General features: G+C 41.2%; 1 protein-coding gene across 2 annotated transcripts in view; it reads left to right on the top strand.

Annotated features, from left to right (window-relative positions):
* Window positions 1–10,844: 10,844 nt before the first annotated feature.
* Window positions 10,845–22,743, top strand: part of nmnat3 (nicotinamide nucleotide adenylyltransferase 3) — a 38,090-nt gene continuing 26,191 nt past the window's right edge. The window contains exon 1 of one of the 2 annotated variants that reach the window (XM_084328133.1): window positions 10,845–10,884. The gene's annotated coding sequence lies outside the window, so the exon portion shown is untranslated. Of the gene's footprint in view, window positions 10,885–21,607; window positions 21,676–22,743 lie in introns of those variants that run through there. The other variant, XM_084328134.1, reaches the window with a different exon arrangement.

Here is a 22,743-nt window from a genome sequence, read left to right as displayed (position 1 = left end):
AAAGGATACAGGAAGCCAGTGCAATGTAGCTAAAACAGGTGTAATTATGCTCTATCTTTCTTGTTTTTGTTAAAAGTCTAGCAGCAGAGTTTTGGATTAACTGTAGTTTCTGTATATATTTTTAGGGAGACCAGTTAAAAGAGCATTACAATAATCTAATCAGCTTGAAATACAAGCATGAACCAGCTTCTCTGCATCCTGTTGGGTTAAAAAACAGCCGGACTTTGGCAATATAAAACTTAATAAAAGTTTATAATAAAACTTAAACCAGAGTCTAAATTAACACCTAAGCTTGTTACTTCTGCTTTATTTTGTAGAGACATATATCCTAGCCTATTAAAAATGGCATCCCTTTTGGCTTTAAGGCCAATTCTGTCTTATCCTCATTTGGTTTTAAACAATTATTGCTCATCCATTTATCAACTGCTGACAGACAGGTAGATAGGGAGCCTTATTCGGCTCAACAGAAATGTAGTTGTGTATCAGCATAACGCATGACCTCACCTAGTGGCAGCATGTACAGTGAAAAAAAGAGTGGACCAAGACAGCTTCCTTGTGCAACACCAAAAGTCAAGTCTTGTTTCTAGACACAAAATCTCCTAAACTAACATAGAATCTTCTCTCTGTGAGATATGTTTGAAACCAATTCAGTGCACTATCAGATAATCCAACCCAGTTTTCCTATGATCGAGTGTGTCGGATGCAGCACTCGACTCAAGTCCAAAAGAATCAGAACAGAGACTCTGCCGGCATCAGTATTAATCCTGAGATCATTTGTTATTTTAATAACAAATAGTTTAATGCAACTAATGTCTATAGTTGCTTTGGACATTATAATCCAGATATGATTTCTTCAGTAATGGTTTTACAACGGCAGTTTTGTAAGCATTGGGAAATATTCCAGTCTCAAGAGATGTATTAAAGGCCAACCTCCAGCTTAAACCCTACTGATCAATTATGGGTAGTTTACATCATTGGTATATAATTTCATTATTTATTTTTTTCCATTTGACACCGGATATGCCACTCTGAAAGAGTTAAAAAGGTCCACGCACGAATAACATGCACGCGCGAATCAAAAAAGCTTATCAAACGCCGACGTCACAACAGGACACAGGTGCATATTAATGAGCCGAATCTAATGTTGCTTTTCCACTAAAATAAAGTACTCAGTTTGTCTCCGATGTCTTATGTATGTTTGCAGCACGAAACAAGTGCAATAAAAAAGGATACAGTCACTGTGTATTCTGCCTCATTTATTGATGAAACAAAACCGACATCAACACAATTTGCCACCGAGCGGAGAGTTTAGTCTGACAAAAAGATCGCTGATTAGTTACGCTTGTTGTTGGGGTTAGGGACGAGTGGTAACGTTAGTTAGCCTAATGCTAACGTTAGCAGATAGACACGAGAGGCTAGGTAACGTTAAAACTTGTAGAATAGACACAATGAGGTAACGTTAGCGTTAGCATAATAGACACAACGAGAGTCTGGTTAATGTTGTTATTGATTGAATGAAAACTGTGTTTTACTCTGGCTTGCCAAGCTCATCATAGCCCCTTTCGTGACTGATGCACCGAGTGAATCCACAGTCACTTGCTCCTTAATAGGAAACCAACCTAGATTTACCATGAAGGACTGGTTCTGGCCGAACCGTTCGTTATACAAGTATCACAGAGACATTTCAAATGTACTCACAGTTGCACGAGGGTTTCGGACAGAGATACGGGATGGTTTGAAAGCTCTACGTTGCTAATAAACATTTTAAATATTTTTTATAAACTGCTCAAAACGGCATTATTTCCGGCGTTGGCTGCCTGGTGTGATCACAGCGCATGCGCATCATGCACCCAACGCCGGAAATAATGCTCCGCCTCCTTGCTACTGCCTGTGACTCACAGAGCCCCCTGGTGACCAACACCTGTTGTGACGACATTACACATGCACGTTATGAACCATTGATTAAAATATGCACGTGCGTGGTGATTGTGTTGGGCAGACAAAATGTTTTGATAAAAACACTAAAACTGGGTCAATTTCAATACTTTTTTTTCCAATTCTTCATGAAAGTCACTGTTGGCCTAGTCCACATTGTTTATTGAACAAAAATACAACGTGGAGGTTGACCTTTAACCTGTTAAGCCTTAAGGTCCCCCTATATCATAAATGGATCAATAGAGACCGTATTAGATCCCCAATTATCATATCATGGGGTATCATTGGAAAGCCACACTCATTGGCTACAACCCTGTGCAAAGATTTTAGAGATCGCCAAATGATTGACGGAGTTAGAGCCCCAGGAGTCGGGGGTGGTAATGTGTACTTTTGCGTACTTTGGGGCACGCCTGACATATCGGCATGTAACTCGAGAACCGCTCAACGGATTTTGTCACCTGAAAGGGCAATCGACAGGCAATAAATAGGGCTTTAATTCTATCTATATATTGTATTAAAGGAAATGCACACCCGAGCCACTAGAGGTCGGCAAAGAATCGTCCACATGTGGGCCCTTGGATGTTAAGAGGATAATGTTTTTAAATATTTTTTTTTGTAGCCAAGAGTAAAGACCATAACCCTATCAAAAACAGTAGTCAAAGTGTATATTTTCATTTTTACCGATGTTTTATGCGATTTATCGGAAATACGAATTTATCGTAAAAAACCGCAAGGAAATTACTAAATCCAGATTCAACCCTGCCATTGGAAAGAGGAGCATTTTCCCTATCCATAGATGTATGATTTGGCCATAATAAGGTCAAGGTCAAGTTCAAGGTCAAATATGAATTTATAATTAAAATCGATTATCATTAATTACTGTATCTACAAATCCTTCTGTTTAATCATCTTCCCGCGGTTCATTTGCTTAGATATTTTGTACACATGATCTCAATAAGGTGGTGAATGAGCTCAGTGAGCATTTTCTTGTGCCCCGCAGATTTAACATGATCAAAGATGCAAAAATCATAAATCATTATTTATATTCTCCTTTTCTTCATTACAATTTACTCAGCCTAGTAACAGACACAATATTTCTGACACTGGAAATACATACCCCCAGGTCCCTAGATGTTCCTAGATACCAAGAACATGCAAATTGACCTTACAGAAGTGGAGCAATCTTCCATTTACTTAGGCATGTACCTTTAGGAGAAATACAGCTTACAGCTAGTTTTCGAACTGATTCAGAGAGACTATCGAAGACATTCTTAAAAAAAAGGTTGTGGGAATGGGGTCGAGATTACAGGTTGCATTACATTTTTATGAAGTTCCGCCTCAGAGATGCTGCTAAATGTCTTCAGAGATGGCGGTTTGTTACAAGGTAAACTGTGTATATCATTGGTATGTCTGTCAATGCCAGCCCGGTAGTAGTATTGGTAAAAAACTGAGCAAAATCCTCACATTTTGAAGTAGAAGCAGGCTGAGAATATCGGAGGCTGGTGTGCGATTTAATAATCGGTCAATGGTTGAAAATAATACCCGCAAATCACCGCAAATAGCCTTATTAGTTCCTTAAAATTTTGGTTTTCCTCCATTTTCGTTCAGCTGCTCGACACTCTTTTTTGGTCACGAATATTCCTATTTGGTGATATTTTGTTGCGTGACCTCATTTTTATCTTAACTGGCATAACAATGTTCAGTGCGTTACTCACATTGGTATTAAACACATCAACCATTTAATTGATTGAGAAGTGTAGCGTATATGGCTTAAAGGAGTTTGCAAGATCAGAGAACTTAATTTCTGCTATGCATCTAAAAAAAGATAAATAAAAGATAACTGCAATGCCACCACCCTTTGATTTGCCTTGTTGTTTGAAAGAAATAAAAAATTGTGGGACAGGTTTCGATAAGTGTTGCCGTATCGTCAGTTTTCAACCAGGTTTCTACAATAAATTTAAATTCCTTTCAGATATAAAATCATGGATTAAAAAGGTCTTATTAGAGAGTGACCTTACATATTGACATTCATGCCTGACTTTGTTAGAGTTTCAGGTTTTATTAAAATATTAATGCAATTGTTGCGATTGCAACCGACATTTACTCTTTGATTTCTTATTCTCTGATTAGTAACAATAGATGGGATGAGATTAAAAGGAGGTGGTTCGCCGGTGCAGAGAGCATGGTGTATCAGTGGATTTGTTGAAGTAATATGTGTGGAAAGGAATGAAGGATTTGTGTGTTGTGCTGGTGACAGTTGTCCAAGTCTGAGATGGGGGGTTGATTGGTGTATTTATGTATAATTGTAGGGACACACAGAAAGACAACACAAAACACAAAACATAACAATACATGAGATACATAAGACAATCACAATTCACTTAATTAACAATGATAATCTAAAAACAGTAAAACATTGTAAACATCAGAATATTTTCAGAAAAGGTTATTACATCCATGAGTAAATATTTCATTATTACATTCCTATAGGTATTCAGGTTCAATAGGTTCAGTTCTGGAACTACTGGGATATGGACTAGGAGAGACTACATGGTTGTTGACAGATACTTCAAGCCCCGACTGCAGAGAGTCTGTCAATAAGTACCTTGGAGAGATTGTATTGTGAGATGGATATTTGATGAAAGCAGCTTGGCTCCTTCAACATTTAAGTGCATTCCATCCCTGTTGAACAGATCATGCCTATTATAGAACAGTAGGACATGGAATGTTGTTCCAGACAGTACAGTTTCAACCAGAGGTGAAGCCGGCAAAGGCGGCTGTACCTCATGTCACCTCGTCCTGTACCTGTACCTCATGTCACCTCGTCCTGTACCTGTACCTCATGTCACCTCGTCCTGTACCTCATGTCACCTCGTCCTGTACCTCATGTCACCTCATCCTGTACCTCATGTCACCTCGTCCTGTACCTCATGTCCTGTACCTCATGTCACCTCGTCCTGTACCTCATGTCACCTCGTCCTGTACCTCATGTCACCTCGTCCTGTACCTGTACCTCATGTCACCTCGTCCTGTACCTCATGTCACCTCGTCCTGTACCTGTACCTCATGTCACCTCGTCCTGTACCTGTACCTCATGTCAGCTCGTCCTGTACCTCATGTCACCTCGTCCTGTACCTGTACCTCATGTCACCTCGTCCTGTACCTGTACCTCATGTCACCTCGTCCTGTACCTGTACCTCATGTCAGCTCGTCCTGTACCTCATGTCACCTCGTCCTGTACCTGTACCCCATGTCACCTCGTCCTGTACCTGTACCTCATGTCAGCTCGTCCTGTACCTCATGTCACCTCGTCCTGTACCTGTACCCCATGTCACCTCGTCCTGTACCTCATGTCACCTCGTCCTGTACCCCATGTCACCTCGTCCTGTACCTCATGTCACCTCGTCCTGTACCCCATGTCACCTCGTCCTGTACCCCATGTCACCTCGTCCTGTACCTCATGTCAGCTCGTCCTGTACCTCATGTCAGCTCGTCCTGTACCTCATGTCACCTCGTCCTGTACCCCATGTCACCTCGTCCTGTACCTCATGTCACCTCGTCCTGTACCTCATGTCACCTCGTCCTGTACCTCATGTCACCTCGTCCTGTACCTCATGTCACCTCGTCCTGTACCTCATGCCACCTCGTCCTGTACCTGTACCTCATGCCACCTCGTCCTGTACCTCATGTCACCTCATCCTGTACCTGTACACAGTAAATTTCGCAGAGTAAAGAGAAAAGAGTAAAGAGAACTACACTCACTTTGGCGCTGCTGACTGACGTCACCACAGTGTAGACTCCTGGCTGTATTAGGCGACAGCACTGAACGACAGGCGTTCTACTGGTAAGTGTAGTTAAATTTTTTACGACAAATTAAAAACCTTATAACTAACTTTATTTCAAACAAAAATACTTAGACAATAATGTTAGTAATAGAAGGGAACTCATGTTGTGCAAATGTTCATGAGGCAGAATTATTACAATAGCCGATAATACATTTTCCCAATGATAAATCCCGATACGGGTGGACCGCGCGGGAAACTAAAGTTACGTCAGACTACACCTCTCCTATCTCCCAATGTGAGAGAGTTTGTAAAGCGCTTTGTATAAGAGCTGTTCTATAAATGCAGTCCATTTACCACAACCTTCCACTGTCCTCAACCTTGGGTCGATAGCATTGCCTTGTCTTTGGTTTGTTCATTGTTGCAACTCTGTTTCTCAGCGGACAATACATTTGCTAATCAGCTGAGCTCCCAGATATAATAGCAACATTTTTCACTGTGTCCCTTTCTGTCGTACATTCAGATCGAGACAAGCGGCTTCAGTGGCTCTGACAGTTATTCTTCTGATAGGAGCATGTTTGTCACAGATGGATAAAACCGGCTTCATAAATAATTGTGAGGCAGCCTCCGTCTACGTGCGTTTGACTACATCATCCCAGTGTCTTATTCATGCCCTTCCTCTTCACACAAATCGTTATCAATTCTTTTGTATTTCACTTCGGATCCAGCATTAGCAACCTCTGTTTTCCTTGCCGTGTGTGTGTGTGTGTGTGTGTGTGTGTGTGTGTGTGTGTGTGTGTGCGTGCGTGCGTGCGTGCGTGCGTGCGTGCGTGCGTGCGTGCGTGCGTGCGTGTGTGTGTGTGTGTGATCATTGAACTGGAAGCTATGTTTAAGAGGTGTTTAATGTCTCTCAGGCCGTATATACTATAGGGAATCATTGTTATGTGTGTGTGTGTGTGTGTGTGTGTGTGTGTGTGTGTGTGTGTGTGTGTGTGTGTGTGTGTGTGTGTGTGTGTGTGTGTGTGTGTGTGTGTGTGTGTGTGTGTGTGTGTGTGTGTGTGTGTGTGTGTGTGTGTGTGTGTGTGTGTGTGTGTGTGTGTGTGTGTGTGTGTGTGTGTGTGTGTGTGTGTGTGTGTGTGTGTGTGTGTGTGTGTGTGTGTGCGTATGCGTGTGCGTGTGTGTGTGTGTGTGTGTGTGTGTGTGTGTGTGTGTGTGTGTGTGTGTGTGTGATCATTGAACTGGAAGCTATGTTTATGGGGTGTTTAATGTCTCTCAGGCTGTATATATTATAGGGAATCATTTTGTTACCATTCAATTGTATTTTCAATAGGTTTTGTATTATTCTATAATTGTGAATTTTCTTCTATGTTTTTATGTAGATTTTTCTGTTCTTGGTTTGTAAATACAGCTCAGGAGGCTACATCCCTGTTACACACACACATATAGATACACACACACACACACACACACACACACACACACACACACACACACACACACACACACACACACGCACGCACACACACACACACAAAAAAACACACATGTTCGTTTATGTGAAATATGGGGACATTACATAGACTTACATGCATTGTGTAACTAATCCTAACCTTATCCCTAACCATAACCTAATCATAACCATAACCATAACCTAATTTGTGTTATGAGGACACCCACATTTGTCCCCATAATGTGTTTGGTACCGTGAGTGTGTAAACAGGTCAGTGTCCCCTGTAGTGTATAGCAATACAAGTACACACAAATACACACACACACAAACACACACAAATACACACATACACACATGCACGCACACACACACATAAATACACACATGCAAGCACACACACACACACACAATTACACACATGCACGCACGCACACACAAACACACATAAATACACACATGCACGCACACACACACATGCACGCACACATAAATACACACATGAATACATACTTGCACGCACGCATACAAAATCAAAATACAGCACGAGTGAAGAGGCATCAGACAACATCCGAGATTCCATATCGACATCCAGAGATATTGGTGTTTGTTGTAAAACCACAGGGAGCTGCTTTCACTCTGAGATGCCGACACTTCCTGGTGCGTTCAGCCCATTTCCAAGCTATTACCGGCAGCGGCCCGGAGGCGGAGAAGCCATTTGCTGCCGTAATCAGTTGCTTGTTGCGCTACAGGTCGTCAGATTAGTGTTGGACAAAAGCTCTCGCTCTCTGTCTGACGAGCTGTTGAGCAGCGGTTGAAACGCGGGGGACGGTTGTATGTCACTAGGATATTCACTTCTATTCAAGTCTAAATATCATACTTTTGATTGAAGTATAAACAAACTACTGCCGTGCAGGTTTCAATAAAACAGATAATTCTGAGTCAAAGGTACGTGTTTGTTTTGGTATTTGTTGTGTTTCTACAGATTTATTATCTTTGAAAAATAGTCAGGTTGTTGTAGGTTTGAGTGCTCTGTGTATCTTTGCCCTGCAGCAGTGGCGGCTGGCCACTAGGGGCGCTCGGGCGCCGACCCCCCTGGTTAACCCTGGTTAAAAGAGAGAAGAATAAGAAATATATATTTCTTTTGTTTTTTTGTTTTATAGCCCTATAAATAATATAAACATGTTTAAAATGAATAATATTTACTCATTTTAAGTATGTTTGTGTTTCCAATGCACAATATAACGTTAATATATCAAAAATAAATAATCGTTTTCCTGAACAGGAAGTGACTCACTGTCTGATAGAGAATACGTTCCGTTACCGTAGCCGCATTCTCCTCGCTGCATTTCTCTCGGGCTAGACGCAATATCGCTTTGAGTGCGCGTGCACGCCGTGCACTGTTTCATCGCTGTATCCGTCGCAGCCAATCAGTGCGTAACACGCTGTGCGTTGAAATATGATGTATTATGATGGAACACGGGCGCGTTTTGAAGCGGTCTAAGCAAGAGGCATCTATCATTTCCGTAGCCGCATTTCTCGGAGACGCTCTCTGATTGGCCGACGCGGCAACGACAGTACTTTTCCGTAGCCGCATTTCTCGGTTTTGCTTAAAAGTGAACGCCAGGTAGTTTGCAGGATGTTCGATGCTGTGTGTTGTGATGCAGTCTCGAGTCTGGACAGTGGGCAGTGGATATACATCGACAACAGTCTGGGGGACAGTCAGTGGACATACACTTTATCAAGCCCTCCGGCTGGACCACGTTTCAATTAAACAAAGTGAGTTAATTCTCTCTCTCTCTCTCTCTCTCTCTCTCTCTCTCTCTCTCTCTCTCTCTCTCTCTCTCTATCTCTCTCTCTCTCTCTCTCTCTCTATCTCTCTCTCTCTATCTCTCTCTCTCTCTCTCTCTTAGCCACTCAGCTAACGTTAGCCGCTGTTAGCCACTCAGCTAATGCTAAACTAACTAACTAACGCTCTCTCTCTCTCTCTCTCTCTCTCTCTCTCTCTCTCTCTCTCTCTGGAGTGGAGTTTCATTTGGATTGAAAATAAGTGGATTATTGTTCAATATCGTCTATGTTTGAATGAATGAATGAATGAATGAAAACTTTATTAACAGATTGCAGAATGGGTACAATACAGTACGGCTCAATACACACAATTGTTAAGGGGATGCAGACCAGAGAAAGACGTTTGTCTTGTTTACATCAGGGTCCCCCATTTTCGATTCATATCGATAGTTTAATAGCTAGCCTTGGCTCGTTTAACAATATGCAAAATATGTGTACAGCCCTGTACTCATACTGAAGTTATTCTTGGTATATACTACTACACGTACTAGGTCTGATTGTGTAACGAATCTATTCCACATCGCACTGTGTGTGAGAGAGAGAAAGAGAGAGAAGGAGAGATAGAGGGGGATACTAATTAATTCCCCCCCCCCCCCCCCCCCCCCCCCCCCCCGTGAAGAATTCACGAGCCGCCACTGCCCTGCAGGGAATGTTTGATTGATTGATTGATTGAAAAGTTATTAACAGATTGCAGAATGGGTACAGTACAGTACAGCTCAATACATACAATTGTTAAGAGGATGCAGACCTGAGAAAGACTTTCGTCTTGTTTCCATCAGGGTCCCCCATTTTCAATTCATCATATGACACACATGACATACAGATAGACAGTACTGCTACATCTATACATTTATGACATACCAGATTTTCAAATACAGTACTGTTTGTGATACTAAAAAATCCAGAAGAAGGAGTATATACATTTGACATAGAAACTGTGCATTGGGGGAGGTTGGGTAGGTGGGGTGGGGCTGTACATTGGAGGTGGGGGGGGGGGGGGGTTGGTAGGGGGGGGGGACACACTGTACATTGGAATACTGACATACATTTGACATGGAAACTGTACATTGGAGGAGGTTGGGTAGGTGGGGTGGGGTTGGGTGGGGCTGTACATTGGAATACTGACAAAGCCATGCTTGGTCTTTATTGTACAACTGGGTTAGGACATTTGTAGGGGCCAGTTTTGAATTGCAGTCTCCCGCAGGTGTTCTTTGAGAGTGTTTTTGAAGGTGGGTAGTGATTTACTTTCCTTTACAGCTTTGGGTAGGGCGTTCCACATTGTTGTGGCATAATTGCGAAACGTGTTTAGTCCCTTGTTTGAGCCAAATCTGGGTTTTACATGATTTGTGGGTTCAGTGGGTGGTTACCTGCTGCCTTGCTGTTCAGTGGGTGGTTACCTGCTGCCTTGCTGGAGGAAAGATTCCTATACTCATCATTTGAAAATGGAAACATTAGCGAAAGAAGAAAAACACATTTGACTGAGAAAAATACATTATACAGAATAATAGTACTGTATATTTTGTTTATACTTCAGAAGTATGATATTTAGACTTGATCCACAAAATGAATGGAAGTGAACGAGGAGCTGTCCCTTTAAGTTCAGTAAAAGTACTCTGTTACTTATCTCCAACACCCTGCTACTACTCATTACAGTTTCACTCTCTTTCTGTCGTGTATGGATTTCAGCACAGCGGACAGCTCCCTGGCTTTGGTCGCAGTACCACATGTCTCCACAAAGGGTCAGAGTTTAGCTATGTCTGCTCCGCGGAACTACTAGAGCAGCTGTTCAACCCGTACCCGCGGGGAGGACAATAACTGTGACACATAAAGTTGACAGTTCAACGCAGACCTGCAGGTGAAGAAGAGAGAGAGGTGAACACGTTATTCATTTTAACTGCATGCTCAGCTATTTTTAGACATGGTAATATATATATATATTGTTACAACTGTCTGTCCTTTTACTTAATTCGTCCAATGTCGTTACGGACGTGTGTTGTTTACCTTGCTACGCTAATTAATGCTAGTTGCTCTGCTGTTTTTCATGTGTTTAACATATGCAGCGACTAGCAGCTGGTAACTCTCAGTATTATAGTAACATGGCAAATATGAGCTTATTGAAGCCTTTTAGGACTCAGAGTGGCTGGAGATGTATAGGCTACGGTTGTGTTGCTGTCAGTGCTTCCAGCCAAGCAGGCAGGCGAAACCAGGAGTCCATTCATTCAGAACCACCATGAAAGGATAATTGTGTGAAATAAGATATTGAATATTTTAGATGTTTGCACAACACAACATAGACCCAGGGGTCATTGAAGGGGTTCCGGGGAGTCCCAATAAGAATAGCTGGTTCTAGAAGCACTATTAGATATACACTATATTATATACTGTATACATACAGTGTATATACTATCTATATACACTATATGATATACTATACATAGTGTATACTATCTATACACTATACTATACATAGTGTATATACACTATAGTATACTGTACAGTGTATATACTATACACTATTATATACTATACATATTGTATATACATACACTATATTATATACTATACATAGTGTATATACTATATACACTATATTATATACTATACATATTGTATTATCTATACACTATATTATATACTATACAGTGTTATACTATCTATACACTATATTATATACTATACATATTGTATATAATATACACTATATTATATACTGTACATAGTGTATATACTATCTATACACTATATTATATACTATACATATTGTATATAATATACACTAGTATATTATATACTGTACATAGTGTATATACTATATATACACTATATTATTTACTGTACATAGTAGTACAGTACTATAAATACTATACTATAAATAAATAGTATATACTATCTATATACTCTAGTCTATGTGGAAGGGAATAGCTACATTATTGCAGTTGAATCAGCATTAAGATGAGAGGGAGGTCTACAGACCTGTGTACATTCACAGACCTCTGGACGTGTGGAGGGTGGATAACCACTCACTTCTGAGTGATCAGCCTGTGGTCGACCTGCATGATTTATTTTTATGTTGCATGATCATGTATACATTTATTATATATTATAATTTTTTATGTTTAAATATCAACATTATCTGGCCATCCTCAGTAAATAGTTAAATACTATCAAACTCCTCTGACCGCATCTGGTCTTTCCACACACAGAAAGGGAGAATGGCTTATAGCAGACTTAAGGATTTTAGAATATTTCAGATAATGAAATGAAATGTTTATATCATCAACTATCCAGTTAGTATTTACAGTGTAACGCTTGGCTACTTTAAATCATTGAACGTAGAGAGAGAGAGATGTATTAGGTTTGAGTTTGAGCCTCTTGGTTGCCGTAGTTGAGTGATGTCACACTAGGTAGTAGGAAGAAGTAGGGATGCACCGATCCGATATTGATATCGGAATTATTATTATTATTTTTTATATAATATAATAAGATATAAAATAAGAAATAACAATTCAGTACATTTATATCTATGTGTTAATTTGTTACATTTAGTTTCACTAAGTTAGGAAAGTAATGTTTTAAGTCAAGCCTGATGTTGCCTTGCACAAAATATTGATCCCAGTCTCTTCCACACAGTGAAGCATACAGTTTATTAATTGAACAATGGGTATTTACATTTAGTCATTTAGCTGACTCTTTTATCCAAAGCGACTTACACGTTTTGTACAACAAGACAGCAGGAAGAGTACAACTAGAGCTGCCGCGGTTACCGCAATACCGCGGTATCGCTGTTACGTCACGCCCACCGCAGCGTTTAACTGAATACCGCATCAACGCTGTTTTTTATAATAATACTCTCAACCAAAGCAATGCAAGGGAAACATTTTGATTGACAGTTGAATCTGCCAATTACGTCACACCGCTTGCACCCGCCTCTGCTGTTACCACCAATCGGCAAGCGCCTATTCGGTTTTTACTTCCTGGATGTTAGCCATTGATCACAACAAGGCTAATAACATTAGCTCGCCGCCGGAGTGGACTATCAGAGATCCAGTCCACAGGAGTACTAAACGAGGCATAATGATTTTACTGCAACGAATGTTATAATAAAAGCCCTTCGTTCTATACACTTGTCTGATTGAAAACTTTATTAACAGACCGCAGAATGTGCACAACTCAGCACGCTCTGAGCAAAGGAAGGAACGGAGATATGAATTGAGTAATGCTTGCCTTGCTATGGTCCGGTAAATACGCTGATGTTATTGAACGTGTAACTATATAACGTTAATGCCACAAAACGAATGCCTTTGTTAATCAAGTAGTAACTTTATAATAATAATAAGAAGAAGAAAGGGTCGGGGGGGGGGGGGGGGGGGGGTAACCACCGGGCGCTACCAGCCTACCACCCCTGCCCGCGACACAGAGTGAACGACGGCGCACGACCAGAGGGTAGAGCCATATGGAATCCGCAATCACGGAATCGCGGACGGAATCGCGGAATTGAGCAATAAAAATGGAATCAACTATAAAAAAAAAAATGTTTTTTTTTTTTTTTTTTTTACGTTATGGGACTTGTACAGCACTTTGTTCAACTTTGTCAGTGCTGTAAAGTTTAAACCGTTTTAAATCTTAGACAAACAAAACACTTTGCTTTCATGAAATATTGTAAGCAGTCATTTGAGGCTTCATAAAAGCAGCACAATGAACACAAATCTGTCAGTGCCGAGTCCGACCTCATCTTAAATAACAAACGGCATTGCTTGTTGTAGTTAACAAAGAGAGGCAGAGTTGATTTTGCAAAAATATATATACCTTTTTATTTTTATTTTTTTTAATAATCGAATTTTATTTTCATATTCGAATGAAATAAATGAATGAAGCTTCGAAGTATTTAAGACAGCCCTATTAAATGGACTGTTATATCTTATTAAATTGTGGACATTTATTCATTCCCACTTATTAGACACTATTTCTGATGGTAAAATGAGCGTACAAAGCAAAATACAGAATTCTGAAATATTAAAACGGAAAAAACGGAATTTGGAAAAAAATAAAATGGAATTTGGAAAAAAATAAAACGGATTTCATATGGCTCTACCAGAGGGGAGACTTCGAATCCGTGTTTCACTTTCAATAACGAATGCGTGCTTGCCGAATCCCAAACAATATGCTGCAAAGTCATCCTCTAAAGATAGACATTTAGACTAGAGGCAGGCTATATGCTATAAAGAGTAGATTACAAAAAAAATGAATAAAAAATGCATTCCAACGGTTATATTGCGGCGGTATGAAATATTAAGCAAATTTGTGCGGTAAGGAAAATATCAATACCGCGGCAGCTCTAGGTACAACTCTATCAGCTGAGTAACAATGTTCATCAAAGTGTTGAGTGCTACAGTGTAGGTTAGTATATTAGGACAAGTGCATGACAGTAAGGTTAGTAAGGGTTAGATTTTTTTATTAAATTTGTTCATTTCAGATAATGTTATGGGTATCGAATCGGTACTCTGTATCGGCCGAGTACCAGGGGGCGAAATTAAAGCCCGCCGCCCGCCAGGGGCGCTCAGTTTTTACCTTTGGCGCTTGCCACTGGGGGGTCTGCCCGCCGTGTGGCGTGTAGACGTGTAGTTCATAACGATACTCTTATTTTGAAAATCTGTGCGGGTCTCATTTCCGCTCCAAGCGCAGCTCCAGTCATAATATCGATGGCTCCGGCAGTTAGCAGCATTCAGTTCATATGATACTCTTATTTTGAAAGAAACCGTGGCAACGAGTCATATCCGCCCAGCCCTGCAGCGGGATACTATTGGCTTCTGCTCATATCAACAATCAACAATATCATTATTTTTTGATTCTATTATATGTTGTACCACTGTATTGCACATCGTTGCGGGCAAGACCACCCGCATTTCATTGTATACCTGTATGCTGTGACAATTAAAACTCTTGACTTGACTCTTGACTTGACAGAGGCAGTCTGCTCTCGTCTAGACCGGACCTCCATGAGCTACCGTTACTGTTTAAACAATGACCCAGTCAACCATTCACTTTTAGTTTAATACATGACGAGGCATTGTCTAACGGTATCTAGCTGGCTAGCTACTGATATCAACAAATGCTCCAGCAATAGTCGACTCGAGTGCATAATACCTCCGTTCCCTCGTGTAGCTAGCTCACGTTAGCTAGCTCACGTTAGCTAGCTCACGTTAGCTAGCTCACGTTAGATCTATATGTCCCAGTAAACTAAATTGTCTTAACGTTACCTAGCGGGCTAGCAGTAGCTACAGATAGCTCCTGATATCAATGTCTTATAACATTGATTCAATGCGTATTGTAGCTGAGGGCATGTTGAATGTGATTTGACCAAAGAACCCTAACATTATACCAATAGGGTCCAGCTGCAGCGCCGGAGAATCCTTGCATGCTGAATGTAGAGTATTAGTATAGGGTCCCGCTGCAGCACAGGAGAATCCTTTTTGGAGCTGGAGGCTACTAGAGTACACACAGACAGTGGAGCTGTTTGCAGATATCGAGCATTTTGACTTATTGCGTGGTGGCGATGTCTCGCAGATAATACAACTACAAGTATGATTATATAATATATATTTTATTTAAAAAAAAATTTATATAATATATATATATTTTCTTTTAATCAAAAAAAATTTGGCAGGTAAGAAATATGCTTGGCGGGTAGATTCTTCCCATCTACCCGCCACTGGCCGGTGAGTCAAAAAGTTAATTTCGCTCCCTGCCGAGTACCGATCCGATCGATGCATCCCTAGTAGGAAGTCAACAAACGGAGTTGTAACATGGAGCTCGATGCATGAAGCGGTATATATATACGAACAGCCAATGAAACCGCTGTGAGCGTTTCCAGGGTTAGCGGCTAACGTTAGTTAGCTTAGCTTAGTTAGCGGCTAACGTTAATTAACCCTGGAACCCTGAAACGCTCACAGCAGTTAAGGTTTTACCATGATGTGGACATAACAGGAATGGCGAGGAGGATGCCAAGCATGTTAGATAGACACATTGGACCCATTGCTCGCACTGGTCTGTGTCTTATGAAATTACAATTGCATGTCATTGAAGGTCTGCGCTGGTCTGCGTCTCTAATGAAATGACAATTGCGTGTCATTGAAGGCAGGGGAGGAAATTAGGCCACTTTACTCGTCAAATGCGAGTATTTTTTAGGTTTGGCGAGTGATTCATGAAGACCACTCGCCAGTCTGGCGACTAGTAAACAAAACAAAAAAAAATACATTCTGCAATCACTGCACTGGCAAACGGTGCACGTCTTCAGTCGCTTTAGTTGACAGTGCCACGAGAGCACTGCACAAGACCCGCGGACATATATAATGTTTAATAAAAGTTCCCGTCGTACTGGCCAACCCGCGGCGGACATATATAATGTTGAATAAAAGTCCCGCGATACTAGCCATCAGTCAAGGAAGCACTCAGATAACGTTAAACACAGCAGAAGATGGAAAACAGACAGACTGACCAACAGGGAACTGCATCCAACCCTAGTACAACCCTTGAGTCTAAGGCAAGAACACATTTAACTAACAGAGGTGTATTGTTAGTCTATTGGAACTGTATACAGTGGTTAGCTTCTAATTAGCATTTTAGCTATATAGCTGCTTGCTAGCTAACGTTAGCCCTGTGTGTGTGTGTGTGTGTGCTCAAAGCAGCCAGCCCCATGTCAGCTAGGTGTATCTGTTATGACTATAATGTTTCCAAAAACGCACCGGACTACGACGTAAGGTTATATGTTTTATTGCATGTTCAACCAGTGCACAACAACACACCAACCGAACTGACGATACCACAACACTGACGGTATTTCACAGCCCTGTCGTCCAGCCCACTGTGCCGTCTTAAAGGCACAGTGAACACCCAGATGCATACACAACATTGACGCGGCTTGACAACCGAGGTTCAAAGTTAACTTGATTGATTGATTGATAACTTTATTAACAGATTGCAGAATGGGTACAATACAGTACGGCTCAATACACACAATTGTTAAGGGGATGCAGACCAGAGAAAGACTTTCGTCTTGTTTACATCAGGGTCCCCCATTTTCAATTCATCATAACATGACATACACGACATACAGATAGACAGTACTGCTACATCTATACATTTCACATCTATCTATACACTTCACAACATACTTCAGGTCAGGGTTCGAAATTAACGGGGGCTTGGGGCAAAATGCCCTCGAAAATTGACCAAATGCCCTCGAATATCAGTTAAGGGGGGCAAAAAAAGCCCCAGACAGTTTACTAATTATATATATAATTATATATATGCTCTACAGTGCGAGCATTTCCCTCGTATTGCCCCTAATAATATGTGTGTGTGCAAACCGGAAAAATCATTTACTTGCAGTGTGCGAGACAGACGAGTGATTGTGAAGATTACAAAACAGCTCCGCTGTTAATAGTTCAGATTGAAACTGGACTGAAATTCAGTTTTTGGGTGGAATGTATGTTCCAAGGAGGAGGGAGGCGGGGCCCGCTGCGTGTTACAGGCACTTGAGAGGTGCTGCGAACACAGAGAGAGCGCTCTGCTCTCATCAAGCATTACACTGCTATCTTAACGTTAGCAAGCTAAGCATCTGCATAGCGCGACCTGTGTAACGTTAAGTAACTTGTGTTCGGCGGGGAAAGACCATTCCATTTGTAACACAACTCCAAAAGAATAACATCCAAATCCGATCCCGATGCGCATTGCCTTCATTCCACAGCGCTGAGCGTGCAACGTATTTCATTGATCGATCTGGCCAGAGCCTATACTCACAAACGTTGCGTGTGTGGGGTTTTTCATCAATTTGAAACAAGCCTCTTGACTGTTGGAATTAGGGATGTTAAAAATAAAATATCTAATAATATTATTCAATATTAGACATTCATTGATCCAGAGGCAACCGGTTATTATATCAAGACAACAACACAACTTGCCCTCACTCAGGGACAATAATATTTAATCTATTTAGATAGAGTATGTATGTATTATTTACAGATAATTGAAGGTACCTCAAAACATGAAACCAAGCCATGATGTCACACATCGTGTGCGTGTGTGTGTGTTACTTGAACAATTGTCACTGTGCTCCTAAATTTCTGTGTGCTCCTAAACTTGTATTTAGATTTTATTTATTAACATTTTATTTAGGAGCACATGTGCTCCTTGGGAAAAAGGTTAGCGTAGAGCCCTATATATAGAGACATTAACATTACGTTATCAAACATACGGACGAAGACTGTAAAAAAAAGTGTCAAGAATGTTTTATAATCTTTATGTTAATTTTCATTATAAAAATGTTGTGCCCCCGAAATACAAAAAAAAGCCCCCGAAAAGCAATTAAGGGGGGCAAAAAAAGCCCTTGAAAAAAAATGTTAATTTCTAACCCTGCTTCAGGTTTTTTCTTTCACTGCCCAACCCAGTCCAACCCAGCATCTTTCACTGCCCTGTTCAGCCCAACCCAGTCCAGAACAGATCCCTCTTTCATGTTAATATGTTTTATGCTAATATTGTGAAGAGTAGAGACACTGTTATTAATGTTTTATGCTAATAAATATATTTTAGAGTAGAGACACGGTGTGATTGATTATTACTATGATTGAAAATCAATTTAGACGAAGACATACAAAGAAGTAATTATCACAATTAGCGATTTGTTTTTGGCTGGTAAAAAAAAAATTGGGCTGGTAAAAAAAATCAGCTACTCGCCAGTTGGCTGGTAATCCAAAAAGTTAGTTTCCTCCCCTGATCACTACTGTGTCACACCACCAGCATCACTACTGTGTCACACCACCAGCATCACTACTGTGTCACACCACCAGCATCACTACTGTGTCACACCACCAGCATCACTACTGTGTCACACCACCAGCATCACTACTGTGTCACACCACCAGCATCACTACTGTGTCACACCACCAGCATCACTACTGTGTCACACCACTAGGGATGGGAATCGAGAATCGGAATCGATTGGGAACCGGTTCCTAATTGTCCGATTCCTGGAATCGCATGCCTCCATGACTATCGATTCCTCTTATCGATGCCATGTTTTTCCGACAGTTGCGCATTTAAAAACAATAACGTTAGCGCCACGCATGCAGCCATAGCAGACTATTTGATTCCTTGACTAGGAAAACCTAAAGGGCTCGATATTGCGACCGTTTTGTGTGTGCAGTGAAAACTGAAAGTGCTTTGCATCCTAGTCATTAATTTACATGGTAAAGTAACGTTAGCCACTATCTAGCTAAATAGCCATGCTCATTGCAGAGAGAGAACACTGAGCTGGCCTTTATTTATACAGGTAGGTTATTGCTAACAAATTGTCTTTTGCAATAACGACCTGTTGAATGCAACTACAGTTCAATAGGTTAAATTAGTTCTCAAATACATTTTATTTAAGTGTAGGCCTATAGTTAATTAATTTGTTTACAGTTTTTGTATTTTTCTGACAATAAATGATAAATGACAATCAGAAATGTCAAGTTGCATGTTGTTATTTTAACCAGCTTAGTTCTGTTGCATTTACAATTTATTTATTTAAATTATAAATGTAGCAGGAATCGATAAGGGAATCGATAAAGAATCGGATCGATAAGCAGAATCGACAACGGAATCGTATCGATAAAATCTTATCAATTTCCATCCCTACACACCACCAGCATCACTACTGTGTCACACCACCAGCATCACTACTGTGTCACACCACCAGCATCACTACTGTGTCACACCACCAGCATCACTACTGTGTCACACCAGGATCACTACTGTGTCACACCACCAGCATCACTACTGTGTCACACCACCACCATCACTACTGTGTCACACCACCACCAAACTCAGCAAGACCGACGGCTTCTCAGTTACAGTGGGTGACAATATTGTCACAAGGAAAGATGAAATTACCTACCTGGGTTCCATCCTAGAGGCTAATCTCTCCTGTGACAAAATGGCATCCAATGTAATAAAAAAAGTCAACCAACGAACTCGATTCTTGTACCGGATCTCCTCTCTGGTAAACAAGAATACCCTGAAGACTCTGGCAGGAGCACTCATTCAGGGGTACTACGACTATGCTTGCACCTCATGGTACCAAAGCACCTCAAAGGCGCTAAAAACAAAATTACAAACATCTCAAAACAAACTGGTCAGACTACTGCTTGACCTTACTCCTAGAACCCACCTCACCCCTGCCCACTTTGACAACCTAGGATGGCTTAGAGTAGACGACAGAGTACAGCAACTTGCAATGGGCCTGGTCTACAAGATACACTACACGACCAAGGTACCCATGTACATGTCAAAATACTTCCCAAAGGTCAGTGAATACCACGATCACAACACCAGAGGGAGCTCCACAAATCATGTTAAACCCAGATTCGGCTCAAATAAGGGACTAAACACGTTTCGCAATTATGCCACATCAATGTGGAACGCCCTACCCAAAGCTGTCACCTACGGGAGACTGCAATTCAACACTGGCCCCTGTAAATATCCTAACCCAACCCCCTCCAATGTACAGTCATTTACCTAGTATGGTTTTGTCAATAGTCCAATGTACAATTTTGTTTGTTTGTACAGTGTCCCTCCCCCCCCTCAATGTACAGTTTTGCTTGTATATACAGTGTGCCCCCCCCCCCCCCCCCCCAACCACCTCCAATGTAGATTACCCAGTATGGTTGTCAATATCCCAATGTACAGTTTCTACGTCAAATGTATATACTCCCTTTTCCTGACTCCTTCTGTATCACAAACAGTACTGTATTTGCAAATCTGGTATGTCATAAATGTATAGATGTAGCAGTACTGACTATCTGTATGTCATGTATGTCATATATGTCCTGATGAATTGAAAATGGGGGACCCTGATGTAAACAAGACGAAAGTCTTTCTCTGGTCTGCATCCCCTTAACAATTGTGTGTATTGAGCTGTACTGTATTGTACCCATTCTGCAATCTGTTAATAAAGTTTTCAATCAATCAATCAATCAGTCTACAAGGTCCGGATTCTACATGGTCCGGCAATGTAGACCTTGTAGACTCCACTACAGACCAATTATCAGTGAATGTTCATGCATTTTTAAGAAGGGCAACTTCCACAAAAAAACAAAGAACTCACCAAAACATCTCAGTAGCACCTTATCTAAATGTTATATTTCATATATGGAGATTCATATTTATTTATGTATTGCATGCATTTCTACATTTTATTTCCTATTTTGTTTATTCATCCCAGTATCTTTCTTTCTTATGTGTGGAATTCTACAAGGTGCGCGCACACACACACACACACACACACCTACACACACACCTACACACACACACACACACACACACACACACACACACACACACACACTTACATTTAGTCATTTAGCTGACGCTTTTATCCAAAGCGACTTACAAGTTCTGTACGACAAGACAGCAAGAAGGGTACAACTCTATCAGCTGAGTAACAATGTTCATCAAAGTGTTGCGTGTTACAGTGTAGGTTAGTTTATTAGGACAAGTGCATGACAGTAAGGTTAGTCACGGTTAGATTTTTTTTTTTTTTTTATCATTTCAGATAATGGTTGAAGAAGTGAGTCTTTAGTCGACGGCGAAAGATTGGACGGGATTCGGCTGTCCTAACTGGGATGGGTAGTTCCACACACACACACACACACACACACACACACACACACACACACACACACACACACACACACACACACACACACCTACACACACACAAATCGAAGTAAATTTTTTTTTTTTTTTTTTACTTCGATTTTTTTTTTAATGTTCGAAGCTTGTGCCATCGAATCGAACGTTCGAAGCTTCGAAGCATTTAAGACAGCCCTACTACTGTGTCACACCACCAGCATCACTACTGTGTCACACCACCAGCATCACTACTGTGTCACACCACCATCACTACTGTGTCACACCACCAGCATCACTACTGTGTCACACCACCATCACTACTGTGTCACACCACCAGCATCACTACTGTGTCACACCACCAGCATCACTACTGTGTCACACCACCAGTATCACTACTGTGTCACACCACCAGCATCACTACTGTGTCACACCACCAGCATCACTACTGTGTCACACCACCAGCATCACTACTGTGTCACACCACCAGCATCACCACTGTGTCACACCATCATCACTACTGTGTCACACAACCAGCATCACCACTGTGTCACACCACCAGCATCACTACTGTGTCACACCACCAGCATCACTACTGTGTCACACCACCAGCATCACTACTGTGTCACACCACCAGCATCACCACTGTGTCACACCATCATCACTACTGTGTCACACCACCAGCATCACCACTGTGTCACACCACCAGCATCACTACTGTGTCACACCACCAGCATCACTACTGTGTCACACCAGCATCACACCAGCATCACACGGTCCTCCCGTGCTATAAGCACTGAGCACACACGGCCTCTGTGTCACACACAGCATCACTCCTAATCTACGACATGGTGTGAATTGATGTAATCCTAATCCCCTCGGTCCACGCTGCTCTGACCCGCGTAAAAACAGATAATCTGCATCGGTCAGCCGACTTAAACGTCAGAGGGGGAAGGTTCATTCAGAGGCCCCTCTCACTGTGACATCACAAGGCTGACGCGGTGGAATCTCCCTGCTGTTATTAGGGATCAATATCAATATCTTGAAAATATATATATATACAGT

The sequence above is a fragment of the Notolepis coatsorum genome (genome assembly GCF_963971535.1).
Source record: "Notolepis coatsorum genome assembly, chromosome: 13".
Taxonomy (NCBI): domain Eukaryota; kingdom Metazoa; phylum Chordata; class Actinopteri; order Aulopiformes; family Paralepididae; genus Notolepis; species Notolepis coatsorum.
This window is presented reverse-complemented; position numbering and strand designations above follow the sequence as displayed.